Raw genomic sequence first — 16,937 nt, forward strand, 5'->3', positions numbered from 1 at the left:
GAGGGAGAGAGAGGGAGAGGAGGGAGAAACAGGAGAGAGGAGGGTTGACAGGACATTAAGGTTTTTTAATTCTCTGCTTGAGTGGCTCTCGTCAAGTCTTTATGCTAATTAGGACTCTAATACAGCTCTATGATCCAGACTCACTCAGCCCGTGTCTCTCTCACACACACACACACACACACACACACACACACACACACACACACACACACACACCTTGCCTTTTCCCCCTTTTGAAATAACAAGGAATGTACATGAGGGACCTGATCCTTAACGAGTCCATTTGACCAGATCCTTAACGAGTCCATTTGACCAGATCCTTAACGAGTCCATTTGACCAGATCCTTAACGAGTCCATTGGACCTGATCCTTAACGAGTCCATTGGACCTGATCCTTAACGAGTCCATTTGACCAGATCCTTAACGAGTCCATTTGACCTGATCCTTAACGAGTCCATTTGACCAGATCCTTAACGAGTCCATTTGACCTGATCCTTAACGAGTCCATTTGACCTGATCCTTAACGAGTCCATTTGACCTGATCCTTAACGAGTCCATTTGACCTGATCCTTAACGAGTCCATTTGACCTGATCCTTAACGAGTCCATTTGACCTGATCCTTAACGAGTCCATTTGACCTGATCCTTAACGAGTCCATTTGACCTGATCCTTAACGAGTCCATTTGACCTGATCCTTAACGAGTCCATTTGACCTGATCCTTAACGAGTCCATTTGACCTGATCCTTAACGAGTCCATTTGACCAGATCCTTAACGAGTCCATTTGACCAGATCCTTAACGAGTCCATTTGACCAGATCCTTAACGAGTCCATTTGACCTGATCCTTAACGAGTCCATTTGACCAGATCCTTAACGAGTCCATTTGACCAGATCCTTAACGAGTCCATTTGACCTGATCCTTAACGAGTCCATTTGACCTGATCCTTAACGAGTCCATTTGACCTGATCCTTAACGAGTCCATTTGACCAGATTCTTAACGAGTCCATTTGACCTGATCCTTAACGAGTCCATTTGACCTGATCCTTAACGAGTCCATTTGACCTGATTCTTAACGAGTCCATTTGACCTGATCCTTAACGAGTCCATTTGACCAGATCCTTAACGAGTCCATTTGACCTGATCCTTAACGAGTCCATTTGACCTGATCCTTAACGAGTCCATTTGACCTGATCCTTAACGAGTCCATTTGACCTGATCCTTAACGAGTCCATTTGACCTGATCCTTAACGAGTCCATTTGACCTGATCCTTAACGAGTCCATTTGACCTGATCCTTAACGAGTCCATTTGACCTGATCCTTAACGAGTCCATTTGACCTGATCCTTAACGAGTCCATTTGACCAGATCCTTAACGAGTCCATTTGACCTGATCCTTAACGAGTCCATTTGACCTGATCCTTAACGAGTCCATTTGACCAGATCCTTAACGAGTCCATTTGACCTGATCCTTAACGAGTCCATTTGACTTGATCCTTAACGAGTCCATTTGACCTGATCCTTAACGAGTCCATTTGACCTGATCCTTAACGAGTCCATTTGACCTGATCCTTAAAACTTCTTATGGCTGCATCCCGCTACCGGGATCGATATGACAACAGCCAGTGAAAGTGCAGGGCGCTAAATTCAAACAACAGAAATCTCATAATTAAAATCCCTCAAACATACATGTGTCTTATATCATTTTAAAGGTAATCTTGTTGTTAGCCAAATTAGACGCCATGTTGGGGTCAACAGAAACCAGAAAATACATGATAAATGTTTCCTTACCTTTGATGAACTTCATCAGAATGCAGTCCTAGGAATCGCAGGTCCACAATTTAGGCTTGATTTGAACGATAATGTCCGTTATTTATGTCCAATTAGCTACTTTGGTTAGCGGTAACCAATTCCAAAGTCACAAAGGTCGTCCACTATAACGTGACGAAATGTCCAAAAGTTCCGTAACAGTCAGTAGAAACATGTCAAACGATGTATTGAATCAATAATTTAGAATGTTGTTAACACACATCTTGAATAACGTTCCAACCGGAGAATTAGATTGACTTCAGAAGAGCGGTGGAACGGAGATCCTCCTCATGTGAAGGCGCATGGTGAAAGCATGGTCAGCCTGTGGAAGTGATTACTCATTCCTGTCTCCTTCGGCCCCCCTTCACATTAGAGTCATCAGACAAAGTTCTATTGACTGTTGATCTAGTGGAAGCCGTAGGAAGTGAAAACCCATCCATATCTCTCTGTATTTTCAACGAGAGCTTGGTTGAAAATCTACCAGCCTCAGAAGAAAATCCAAACAGGAAGTGGAACTTCAGGTTTTGAATGCCATATGAGTTCTGTTATACTCACAGACATAATTCAAACAGTTTTAAAAACTTGAGAGTGTTTTCGATCCAATATGAATAATAATATGCATATATTAGCAACTGGGACTGAGGAGCAGGCAGTTTACTCTGGGCACCTTTCATCCAAGCTACTCAAGACTGCCCCTGCAGCCATAAGAAGTTACCGAGTCCATTTAACCTGATCCTTAACGAGTCCATTTGACCTGATCCTTACCGAGTCCATTTAACCTGATCCTTAACCTGTCTAGGATCAGCGTGGCGCTAGCGGCACACCCCCCCCCCCCCCCCCCACTGAAAAACCAGTGCCGCGAAATTCAAAAAAAATATTTTTTTTAAATATTTAACTTTCACACATTAAAGTCCAATACAGCTAATGAAAGACACAGATCTTGTGAATCCAGTCAACATTTCCGATTTTTAAAATGTTTTACAGGGAAGACACAATATGTAAAGATGTACATCTATTACCTAAAAACACATTAGCATAATCCACCATCTTTTATTTGTCCACCAACACCAGTAGCCATCACCAATTCGGCTAAACTAAGATATTTATAGCCCCTAACCAACAAAAAAACTCATTAGATGACAGTCTGATAACATATTTATGGTATGGGATAGGTTTTGTTAGAAAAAAGTGCATATTTCAGGTAGATGGCATAGTTTACAATTGCACCCACCGTCACAAATGGACTAGAATAATTACAATGAGCAACGTGTTTACCTAACTACTAATCATCAAACATTTCGTAAAAATACACAGCATACACGAATCGAAGACACAGATCCTGTGAATACAGACAATATTTCAGATTTTCTAAGTGTCTTACAGCGAAAACACAATAAATCGTTATATTAGCTTAGCACATAGCAATTAGCAGCCCAGCATTGATTCTAGCCAAAGTGAGCGATAAAAGTCAACATCGCCAAAAGATATTAATTTTTTCACTAACCTTCTCAGAATTCTTCCGATGACACTCCTGTAACATCACATTACAACATGCATATACAGTTTGATCGAAAATGTTTATATTTAGCCACCAAAATCATGGTTAGACAATGTGAAATGTAGACAAGCTGGTAAAGAAAAAGTCCTTGCGCCACTTAGACAGTGATCTACTCTTATACATAAATACTCATAAACGTGACTAAAAAATATAGGGTGGACAGGGATTGATAGACAATTTAATTCTTAATACAATTGCGTTATTACATTTTTTAATTTATCCTTACTTTTCAATACAGTTTGCGCCAAGCGAAGCTACGTCAAAAAACATGGCGTCCTAAGCCACTAAAATGTTTCGACAGAAACACGATTTATCATAATAAAAATGTCCTACCTTGAGCTGTTCTTCCATCAGTATCTTGGGCAAAGGATCCTTTCTTGGGAGAAATCGTCTTTTGGTGGAAAGCTGTCCTCTTGCCATGTGGAAATGTCAACTGCGTTCGGGATGAACTGAAAAGCGTGCCCAACTTTTCACATCGTTGCAAAAATAAATGTCCCAAAATCGCACTAAACGGATATAAATTGCTATAAAACGCTTTAAATTAACTACCTTATGATGTTTTTAACTCCTATAACGAGTGAAAAGATGACCGGAGAAATATAACAGGCTAAACTAACGCTTGGAACAGGAGCGGGTCGGTGTCCAGCACGCGCGTTACGCAGCAAGGAAAGACTTGCTAGATACAGGGTTTTTTGATTTATAGGGCCTGTGAACGCGCAATCGACCCCATTGGAATCGTCATCACGTAAAGGCATCCAGGGGAAGACGTAAGAAGTGTCCGTATAGTCATAGCAATGACAGTGCCCTTTTAACTGACTTCAGAAGAGTGGCCAACATTTCTCAAATCTGACTCCATGTCAGGGAAATTGCTGTAGAATGGGCTCTGTTCCACTTAGAGACAAAATTTCAACTCCTATAGAAACTATAGACTGTTTTCTATCCAATAATAATAATAATATGCATATTGTACGATCAAGGACTTTGTGGGAAGCCGTTTCAAAAATTAGCCAAATTAGCATAAATAGTCTAAACAGCGCCCCCATCCCCAACAGGTTAACGAGTCCATTTGACCTGATCCTTAATGAGTCCAATTGACCTGATCCTTAACGAGTCCATTTAACCTGATCCTTAATGAGTCCTGGTGTCTCCACCATTTAACCTGATCCTTAATGAGTCCTGGTGTCACCACTATTTAACCTGATCCTTAATGAGTCCTGGTGTCTCCACCATTTAACCTGATCCTTAATGAGTCCTGGTGTCTCCACCATTTAACCTGATCCTTAATGAGTCCTGGTGTCACCACCATTTAACCTGATCCTAAATGAGTCCTGGTGTCGCCACCATTTAACCTGATCCTTAATGAGTCCTGGTGTCTCCACCATTTGACCAGATCCTTAATGAGTCCTGGTCTGATCCTTAATGAGTCCTGGTGTCTCCACCATTTGACCTGATCCTTAATGAGTCCTGGTGTCTCCACCATTTAACCTGATCCTCAATGAGTCCTGGTGTCTCCACCATTTAACCTGATCCTCAATGAGTCCTGGTGTCTCCACCATTTAACCTGATCCTTAATGAGTCCTGGTGTCTCCACCATTTAACCTGATCCTTAATGAGTCCTGGTGTCTCCACCATTTGACCTGATCCTTAATGAGTCCTGACCTGATCCTTAATGAGTCCTGGTGTCTCCACCATTTGACCTGATCCTTAATGAGTCCTGGTGTCTCCACCATTTGACCTGATCCTTAATGAGTCCTGAACTGATCCTTAATGATTCCTGGTGTCTCCACCATTAACCTGATCCTTAATGAGTCCTGGTGTCAACACCATTTAACCTGATCCTTAATGAGTCCTCGTGTCTGCACCATTTACCCTGATCCTTAATGAGTCCATTTGACCTGATCCTTAATGAGTCCTGGTGTCTCCACCATTTAACCTGATCCTTAATGAGTCCTGGTGTCTCCACCATTTAACCTGATCCTTAATGAGTCCTGGTGTCTCCACCATTTAACCTGATCCTCAATGAGTCCTGGTGTCTCCACCATTTAACCTGATCCTTAATGAGTCCTGACCTGATCCTTAATGAGTCCTGACCTGATCCTTAATGAATCCTGGCGTCTCCACCATTTGACCTGATCCTTAATGAGTCCTCGTATCTCCACCATTTAACCTGATCCTTAATGAGTCCTGGGGTCTCCACCATTTAACCTGATCCTTAATGAGTCCTGGTGTCTCCACCATTTAACCTGATCCTTAATGAGTCCTGACCTGATCCTTAATGAGTCCTGGGGTCTCCACCATTTAACCTGATCCTTAATGAGTCCTGGTGTCTCCACCATTTAACTTGATCCTTAATGAGTCCTGGTGTCAACACCATTTACCCTGATCCTTAATGAGTCCCGGTGTCTCCACCATTTAACTTGATCCTTAATGAGTCCCGGGCGTCTCCACCATTTACCCTGATCCTTAATGAGTCCTGACCTGATCCTTAATGAGTCCTGGGGTCTCCACCATTTAACCTGATCCTTAATGAGTCCTGGTGTCTCCACCATTTAACTTGATCCTTAATGAGTCCTGGTGTCAACACCATTTACCCTGATCCTTAATGAGTCCCGGTGTCTCCACCATTTAACTTGATCCTTAATGAGTCCCGGGCGTCTCCACCATTTACCCTGATCCTTAATGAGTCCTGGTGTCTCCACCATTTGACCTGATCCTTAATGAGTCCTGGTGTCTCCACCATTTAACCTGATCCTTAATGAGTCCTGGTGTCTCCACCATTTGACCTGTTCCTTAATGAGTCCTGACCTGATCCTTAATGAGTCCTGGTGTCTCCACCATTTAACCTGATCCTTAATGAGTCCAGACCTGATCCTTAATGAGTCCTGGTGTCTCCACCATTTAACCTGATCCTTAATGAGTCCTGGTGTCACCACCATTTAACCTGATCCTTAATGAGTCCTGCTGTCTCCACCATTTGACCTGATCCTTAATGAGTCCTGGTGTCTCCACCATTTGACCTGATCCTTAATGAGTCCTGACCTGATCCTTAATGAGTCCTGGTGTCTCCACCATTTAACCTGATCCTTAATGAGTCCTGGTGTCTCCACCATTTAACCTGATCCTTAATGAGTCCTGGTGTCTCCACCATTTAACCTGATCCTTAATGAGTCCTGGTGTCTCCACCATTTAACCTGATCCTTAATGAGTCCTGACCTGATCCTTAATGATTACTGGTGTCTCCACCATTTAACCTGATCCTTAATGAGTCCTGGTGTCTCCACCATTTAACCTGATCCTTAATGAGTCCTGGTGTCTCCACCATTTAACCTGATCCTTAATGAGTCCTGGTGTCTCCACCATTTAACCTGATCCTTAATGAGTCCTGGTGTCTCCACCATTTAACCTGATCCTTAATGAGTCCTGACCTGATCCTTAATGAGTCCTGGTGTCTCCACCATTTAACCTGATCCTTAATGAGTCCTGGTGTCTCCACCATTTAACCTGATCCTTAATGAGTCCTGGTGTCTCCACCATTTAAACTGATCCTTAATGAGTCCTGGTGTCTGCACCATTTGACCTGATCCTTAATGAGTCCTGGTGTCTCCACCATTTAACCTGATCCTTAATGAGTCATGGTGTCTCCACCATTTGACCTGATCCTTAATGAGTCCTGACCTGATCCTTAATGAGTCCTGGTGTCTCCACCATTTAACCTGATCCTTAATGAGTCCTGGTGTCTCCACCATTTAACCTGATCCTTAATGTGTCCTGGTGTCTCCACCATTTGACCTGACCCTTAATGAGTCCTGGTGTCGCCACTATTTAACCTGATCCTTAATGAGTCCTGGTCTCTCCATCATTTAACCTGATCCTTAATGAGTCCTGACCTGATCCTTAATGAGTCCTGGTGTCACCACCATTTAACCTGATCCTTAATGAGTCCTGGTGTCTCCACCATTTAACCTGATCCTTAATGAATCCTGGTGTCTCCACCATTTGACCTGATCCTTAATGAGTCCTGGTGTCGCCACTATTTAACCTGATCCTTAATGAGTCCTGGTCTCTCCATCATTTAACCTGATCCTTAATGAGTCCTGACCTGATCCTTAATGAGTCCTGGTGTCACCACCATTTGACCTGATCCTTAATGAGTCCTGACCTGATCCTTAATGAGTCCTGGTGTCTCCACCATTTAACCTGATCCTTAATGAGTCCTGGTGTCACCACTATTTAACCTGATCCTTAATGAGTCCTGGTGTCTCCACCATTTAACCTGATCCTTAATGAGTCCTGGTGTCTCCACCATTTAACCTGATCCTTAATGAGTCCTGGTGTCACCACCATTTAACCTGATCCTTAATGAGTCCTGGTGTCTCCACCATTTAACCTGATCCTTAATGAGTCCTGGTGTCTCCACCATTTAACCTGATCCTTAATGAGTCCTGACCTGATCCTTAATGAGTCCTGGTGTCACCACCATTTGACCTGATCCTTAATGAGTCCTGGTGTCTCCACCATTTGACCTGATCCTTAATGAGTCCTGGTGTCTCCACCATTTAACCTGATCCTTAATGAGTCCTGGTGTTTCCACCATTTAACCTGATCCTTAATGAGTCCTGGTGTCTCCACCATTTAACCTGATCCTTAATGAGTCCTGACCTGATCCTTAATGAGTCCTGGTATCTCCACCATTTAACCTAATCCTTAATGAGTCCTGGTGTCTCCACCATTTAACCTAATCCTTAATGAGTCCTGGTGTCTCCACCATTTAACCTGATCCTTAATGAGTCCTGGTGTCTCCACCATTTAACCTGATCTTTAATAAGTCCTGGTGTCTCCACCATTTGACCTGATCCTTAATGACTCCTGGTGTCAACACCATTTAACCTGATCCTTAATGAGTCCTGGTGTCTCCACCATTTAAACTGATCCTTAATGAGTCCTGGTGTCTGCACCATTTGACCTGATCCTTAATGAGTCCTGGTGTCTCCACCATTTAACCTGATCCTTAATGAGTCATGGTGTCTCCACCATTTGACCTGATCCTTAATGAGTCCTGACCTGATCCTTAATGAGTCCTGGTGTCTCCACCATTTAACCTGATCCTTAATGAGTCCTGGTGTCTCCACCATTTAACCTGATCCTTAATGTGTCCTGGTGTCTCCACCATTTGACCTGACCCTTAATGAGTCCTGGTGTCGCCACTATTTAACCTGATCCTTAATGAGTCCTGGTCTCTCCATCATTTAACCTGATCCTTAATGAGTCCTGACCTGATCCTTAATGAGTCCTGGTGTCACCACCATTTAACCTGATCCTTAATGAGTCCTGGTGTCTCCACCATTTAACCTGATCCTTAATGAATCCTGGTGTCTCCACCATTTGACCTGATCCTTAATGAGTCCTGGTGTCGCCACTATTTAACCTGATCCTTAATGAGTCCTGGTCTCTCCATCATTTAACCTGATCCTTAATGAGTCCTGACCTGATCCTTAATGAGTCCTGGTGTCACCACCATTTGACCTGATCCTTAATGAGTCCTGACCTGATCCTTAATGAGTCCTGGTGTCTCCACCATTTAACCTGATCCTTAATGAGTCCTGGTGTCACCACTATTTAACCTGATCCTTAATGAGTCCTGGTGTCTCCACCATTTAACCTGATCCTTAATGAGTCCTGGTGTCTCCACCATTTAACCTGATCCTTAATGAGTCCTGGTGTCACCACCATTTAACCTGATCCTTAATGAGTCCTGGTGTCTCCACCATTTAACCTGATCCTTAATGAGTCCTGGTGTCTCCACCATTTAACCTGATCCTTAATGAGTCCTGACCTGATCCTTAATGAGTCCTGGTGTCACCACCATTTGACCTGATCCTTAATGAGTCCTGGTGTCTCCACCATTTGACCTGATCCTTAATGAGTCCTGGTGTCTCCACCATTTAACCTGATCCTTAATGAGTCCTGGTGTTTCCACCATTTAACCTGATCCTTAATGAGTCCTGGTGTCTCCACCATTTAACCTGATCCTTAATGAGTCCTGACCTGATCCTTAATGAGTCCTGGTATCTCCACCATTTAACCTAATCCTTAATGAGTCCTGGTGTCTCCACCATTTAACCTAATCCTTAATGAGTCCTGGTGTCTCCACCATTTAACCTGATCCTTAATGAGTCCTGGTGTCTCCACCATTTAACCTGATCTTTAATAAGTCCTGGTGTCTCCACCATTTGACCTGATCCTTAATGACTCCTGGTGTCAACACCATTTAACCTGATCCTTAATGAGTCCTGGTGTCTCCACCATTTGACCAGATCCTTAATGAGTCCTGGTCTGATCCTTAATGAGTCCTGGTGTCTCCACCATTTGACCTGATCCTTAATGAGTCCTGGTGTCTCCACCATTTAACCTGATCCTTAATGAGTCCTGGTGTCTCCACCATTTAACCTGATCCTTAATGAGTCCTGGTGTATCCACCATTTAACCTGATCCTTAATGAGTCCTGGTGTCTCCACCATTTAACCTGATCCTTAATGAGTCCTGACCGGATCCTTAATGATTACTGGTGTCTCCACCATTTAACCTGATCCTTAATGAGTCCTGGTGTCTCCACCATTTAACCTGATCCTTAATGAGTCCTGGTGTCTCCACCATTTAACCTGATCCTTAATGAGTCCTGGTGTCTCCACCATTTAACCTGATCCTTAATGAGTCCTGGTGTCTCCACCATTTAACCTGATCCTTAATGAGTCCTGACCTGATCCTTAATGAGTCCTGGTGTCTCCACCATTTAACCTGATCCTTAATGAGTCCTGGTGTCTCCACCATTTAACCTGATCCTTAATGAGTCCTGGTGTCTCCACCATTTAAACTGATCCTTAATGAGTCCTGGTGTCTCCACCATTTGACCTGATCCTTAATGAGTCCTGGTGTCTCCACCATTTAACCTGATCCTTAATGAGTCCTGGTGTCTCCACCATTTGACCTGTTCCTTAATGAGTCCTGACCTGATCCTTAATGAGTCCTGGTGTCTCCACCATTTAACCTGATCCTTAATGAGTCCAGACCTGATCCTTAATGAGTCCTGGTGTCTCCACCATTTAACCTGATCCTTAATGAGTCCTGGTGTCACCACCATTTAACCTGATCCTTAATGAGTCCTGCTGTCTCCACCATTTGACCTGATCCTTAATGAGTCCTGGTGTCTCCACCATTTGACCTGATCCTTAATGAGTCCTGACCTGATCCTTAATGAGTCCTGGTGTCTCCACCATTTAACCTGATCCTTAATGAGTCCTGGTGTCTCCACCATTTAACCTGATCCTTAATGAGTCCTGACCTGATCCTTAATGATTACTGGTGTCTCCACCATTTAACCTGATCCTTAATGAGTCCTGGTGTCTCCACCATTTAACCTGATCCTTAATGAGTCCTGGTGTCTCCACCATTTAACCTGATCCTTAATGAGTCCTGGTGTCTCCACCATTTAACCTGATCCTTAATGAGTCCTGGTGTCTCCACCATTTAACCTGATCCTTAATGAGTCCTGACCTGATCCTTAATGAGTCCTGGTGTCTCCACCATTTAACCTGATCCTTAATGAGTCCTGGTGTCTCCACCATTTAACCTGATCCTTAATGAGTCCTGGTGTCTCCACCATTTAAACTGATCCTTAATGAGTCCTGGTGTCTGCACCATTTGACCTGATCCTTAATGAGGCCTGGTGTCTCCACCATTTAACCTGATCCTTAACGAGTCATGGTGTCTCCACCATTTGACCTGATCCTTAATGAGTCCTGACCTGATCCTTAATGAGTCCTGGTGTCTCCACCATTTAACCTGATCCTTAATGAGTCCTGGTGTCTCCACCATTTAACCTGATCCTTAATGAGTCCTGGTGTCTCCACCATTTGACCTGACCCTTAATGAGTCCTGGTGTCGCCACTATTTAACCTGATCCTTAATGAGTCCTGGTCTCTCCATCATTTAACCTGATCCTTAATGAGTCCTGACCTGATCCTTAATGAGTCCTGGTGTCACCACCATTTAACCTGATCCTTAATGAGTCCTGGTGTCTCCACCATTTAACCTGATCCTTAATGAGTCCTGGTGTCTCCACCATTTGACCTGATCCTTAATGAGTACTGGTGTCGCCACTATTTAACCTGATCCTTAATGAGTCCTGGTCTCTCCATCATTTAACCTGATCCTTAATGAGTCCTGACCTGATCCTTAATGAGTCCTGGTGTCACCACCATTTGACCTGATCCTTAATGAGTCCTGACCTGATCCTTAATGAGTCCTGGTGTCTCCACCATTTAACCTGATCCTTAATGAGTCCTGGTGTCACCACTATTTAACCTGATCCTTAATGAGTCCTGGTGTCTCCACCATTTAACCTGATCCTTAATGAGTCCTGGTGTCTCCACCATTTAACCTGATCCTTAATGAGTCCTGGTGTCACCACCATTTAACCTGATCCTTAATGAGTCCTGGTGTCTCCACCATTTAACCTGATCCTTAATGAGTCCTGGTGTCTCCACCATTTAACCTGATCCTTAATGAGTCCTGACCTGATCCTTAATGAGTCCTGGTGTCACCACCATTTGACCTGATCCTTAATGAGTCCTGGTGTCTCCACCATTTGACCTGATCCTTAATGAGTCCTGGTGTCTCCACCATTTAACCTGATCCTTAATGAGTCCTGGTGTTTCCACCATTTAACCTGATCCTTAATGAGTCCTGGTGTCTCCACCATTTAACCTGATCCTTAATGAGTCCTGACCTGATCCTTAATGAGTCCTGGTATCTCCGCCATTTAACCTAATCCTTAATGAGTCCTGGTGTCTCCACCATTTAACCTAATCCTTAATGAGTCCTGGTGTCTCCACCATTTAACCTGATCCTTAATGAGTCCTGGTGTCTCCACCATTTAACCTGATCTTTAATAAGTCCTGGTGTCTCCACCATTTGACCTGATCCTTAATGACTCCTGGTGTCAACACCATTTAACCTGATCCTGAATGAGTCCTGGTGTCTCCACCATTTGACCAGATCCTTAATGAGTCCTGGTCTGATCCTTAATGAGTCCTGGTGTCTCCACCATTTGACCTGATCCTTAATGAGTCCTGGTGTCTCCACCATTTAACCTGATCCTTAATGAGTCCTGGTGTCTCCACCATTTAACCTGATCCTTAATGAGTCCTGGTGTCTCCACCATTTAACCTGATCCTTAATGATTCCTGGTGTCTCCACCATTTAACCTGATCCTTAATGAGTCCTGACCGGATCCTTAATGATTACTGGTGTCTCCACCATTTAACCTGATCCTTAATGAGTCCTGGTGTCTCCACCATTTAACCTGATCCTTAATGAGTCCTGGTGTCTCCACCATTTAACCTGATCCTTAATGAGTCCTGGTGTCTCCACCATTTAACCTGATCCTTAATGAGTCCTGGTGTCTCCACCATTTAACCTGATCCTTAATGAGTCCTGACCTGATCCTTAATGAGTCCTGGTGTCTCCACCATTTAACCTGATCCTTAATGAGTCCTGGTGTCTCCACCATTTAACCTGATCCTTAATGAGTCCTGGTGTCTCCACCATTTAAACTGATCCTTAATGAGTCCTGGTGTCTCCACCATTTGACCTGATCCTTAATGAGTCCTGGTGTCTCCACCATTTAACCTGATCCTTAATGAGTCATGGTGTCTCCACCATTTGACCTGATCCTTAATGAGTCCTGACCTGATCCTTAATGAGTCCTGGTGTCTCCACCATTTAACCTGATCCTTAATGAGTCCTGGTGTCTCCACCATTTAACCTGATCCTTAATGAGTCCTGGTGTCTCCACCATTTGACCTGATCCTTAACGAGTCCTGGTGTCGCCACTATTTAACCTGATCCTTAATGAGTCCTGGTCTCTCCATCATTTAACCTGATCCTTAATGAGTCCTGACCTGATCCTTAATGAGTCCTGGTGTCACCACCATTTAACCTGATCCTTAATGAGTCCTGGTGTCTCCACCATTTAACCTGATCCTTAATGAGTCCTGGTGTCACCACTATTTAACCTGATCCTTAATGAGTCCTGGTGTCTCCACCATTTAACCTGATCCTTAATGAGTCATGGTGTCTCCACCATTTAACCTGATCCTTAATGAGTCCTGGTGTCACCACCATTTAACCTGATCCTAAATGAGTCCTGGTGTCGCCACCATTTAACCTGATCCTTAATGAGTCCTGGTGTCTCCACCATTTGACCAGATCCTTAATGAGTCCTGGTCTGATCCTTAATGAGTCCTGGTGTCTCCACCATTTGACCTGATCCTTAATGAGTCCTGGTGTCTCCACCATTTAACCTGATCCTCAATGAGTCCTGGTGTCTCCACCATTTAACCTGATCCTCAATGAGTCCTGGTGTCTCCACCATTTAACCTGATCCTTAATGAGTCCTGGTGTCTCCACCATTTAACCTGATCCTTAATGAGTCCTGGTGTCTCCACCATTTGACCTGATCCTTAATGAGTCCTGACCTGATCCTTAATGAGTCCTGGTGTCTCCACCATTTGACCTGATCCTTAATGAGTCCTGGTGTCTCCACCATTTGACCTGATCCTTAATGAGTCCTGAACTGATCCTTAATGATTCCTGGTGTCTCCACCATTAACCTGATCCTTAATGAGTCCTGGTGTCAACACCATTTAACCTGATCCTTAATGAGTCCTCGTGTCTGCACCATTTACCCTGATCCTTAATGAGTCCATTTGACCTGATCCTTAATGAGTCCTGGTGTCTCCACCATTTAACCTGATCCTTAATGAGTCCTGGTGTCTCCACCATTTAACCTGATCCTTAATGAGTCCTGGTGTCTCCACCATTTAACCTGATCCTCAATGAGTCCTGGTGTCTCCACCATTTAACCTGATCCTTAATGAGTCCTGACCTGATCCTTAATGAGTCCTGACCTGATCCTTAATGAGTCCTGACCTGATCCTTAATGAATCCTGGCGTCTCCACCATTTGACCTGATCCTTAATGAGTCCTCGTATCTCCACCATTTAACCTGATCCTTAATGAGTCCTGGGGTCTCCACCATTTAACCTGATCCTTAATGAGTCCTGGTGTCTCCACCATTTAACCTGATCCTTAATGAGTCCTGACCTGATCTTTAATGAGTCCTGGGGTCTCCACCATTTAACCTGATCCTTAATGAGTCCTGGTGTCTCCACCATTTAACTTGATCCTTAATGAGTCCTGGTGTCAACACCATTTACCCTGATCCTTAATGAGTCCCGGTGTCTCCACCATTTAACTTGATCTTTAATGAGTCCCGGGCGTCTCCACCATTTACCCTGATCCTTAATGAGTCCTGGTGTCTCCACCATTTGACCTGATCCTTAATGAGTCCTGGTGTCTCCACCATTTAACCTGATCCTTAATGAGTCCTGGTGTCTCCACCATTTGACCTGTTCCTTAATGAGTCCTGACCTGATCCTTAATGAGTCCTGGTGTCTCCACCATTTAACCTGATCCTTAATGAGTCCAAACCTGATCCTTAATGAGTCCTGGTGTCTCCACCATTTAACCTGATCCTTAATGAGTCCTGGTGTCACCACCATTTAACCTGATCCTTAATGAGTCCTGCTGTCTCCACCATTTGACCTGATCCTTAATGAGTCCTGGTGTCTCCACCATTTGACCTGATCCTTAATGAGTCCTGACCTGATCCTTAATGAGTCCTGGTGTCTCCACCATTTAACCTGATCCTTAATGAGTCCTGGTGTCTCCACCATTTAACCTGATCCTTAATGAGTCCTGGTGTCTCCACCATTTAACCTGATCCTTAATGAGTCCTGGTGTCTCCACCATTTAACCTGATCCTTAATGAGTCCTGACCTGATCCTTAATGATTACTGGTGTCTCCACCATTTAACCTGATCCTTAATGAGTCCTGGTGTCTCCACCATTTAACCTGATCCTTAATGAGTCCTGGTGTCTCCACCATTTAACCTGATCCTTAATGAGTCCTGGTGTCTCCACCATTTAACCTGATCCTTAATGAGTCCTGGTGTCTCCACCATTTAACCTGATCCTTAATGAGTCCTGACCTGATCCTTAATGAGTCCTGGTGTCTCCACCATTTAACCTGATCCTTAATGAGTCCTGGTGTCTCCACCATTTAACCTGATCCTTAATGAGTCCTGGTGTCTCCACCATTTAAACTGATCCTTAATGAGTCCTGGTGTCTGCACCATTTGACCTGATCCTTAATGAGTCCTGGTGTCTCCACCATTTAACCTGATCCTTAATGAGTCATGGTGTCTCCACCATTTGACCTGATCCTTAATGAGTCCTGACCTGATCCTTAATGAGTCCTGGTGTCTCCACCATTTAACCTGATCCTTAATGAGTCCTGGTGTCTCCACCATTTAACCTGATCCTTAATGAGTCCTGGTGTCTCCACCATTTGACCTGACCCTTAATGAGTCCTGGTGTCGCCACTATTTAACCTGATCCTTAATGAGTCCTGGTCTCTCCATCATTTAACCTGATCCTTAATGAGTCCTGACCTGATCCTTAATGAGTCCTGGTGTCACCACCATTTAACCTGATCCTTAATGAGTCCTGGTGTCTCCACCATTTAACCTGATCCTTAATGAATCCTGGTGTCTCCACCATTTGACCTGATCCTTAATGAGTCCTGGTGTCGCCACTATTTAACCTGATCCTTAATGAGTCCTGGTCTCTCCATCATTTAACCTGATCCTTAATGAGTCCTGACCTGATCCTTAATGAGTCCTGGTGTCACCACCATTTGACCTGATCCTTAATGAGTCCTGACCTGATCCTTAATGAGTCCTGGTGTCTCCACCATTTAACCTGATCCTTAATGAGTCCTGGTGTCACCACTATTTAACCTGATCCTTAATGAGTCCTGGTGTCTCCACCATTTAACCTGATCCTTAATGAGTCCTGGTGTCTCCACCATTTAACCTGATCCTTAATGAGTCCTGGTGTCACCACCATTTAACCTGATCCTTAATGAGTCCTGGTGTCTCCACCATTTAACCTGATCCTTAATGAGTCCTGGTGTCTCCACCATTTAACCTGATCCTTAATGAGTCCTGACCTGATCCTTAATGAGTCCTGGTGTCACCACCATTTGACCTGATCCTTAATGAGTCCTGGTGTCTCCACCATTTGACCTGATCCTTAATGAGTCCTGGTGTCTCCACCATTTAACCTGATCCTTAATGAGTCCTGGTGTTTCCACCATTTAACCTGATCCTTAATGAGTCCTGGTGTCTCCACCATTTAACCTGATCCTTAATGAGTCCTGACCTGATCCTTAATGAGTCCTGGTATCTCCACCATTTAACCTAATCCTTAATGAGTCCTGGTGTCTCCACCATTTAACCTAATCCTTAATGAGTCCTGGTGTCTCCACCATTTAACCTGATCCTTAATGAGTCCTGGTGTCTCCACCATTTAACCTGATCTTTAATAAGTCCTGGTGTCTCCACCATTTGACCTGATCCTTAATGACTCCTGGTGTCAACACCATTTAAC

Source organism: Salvelinus fontinalis, chromosome 5 (genome assembly GCF_029448725.1).
Source record: "Salvelinus fontinalis isolate EN_2023a chromosome 5, ASM2944872v1, whole genome shotgun sequence".
NCBI lineage: Eukaryota > Metazoa > Chordata > Actinopteri > Salmoniformes > Salmonidae > Salvelinus > Salvelinus fontinalis.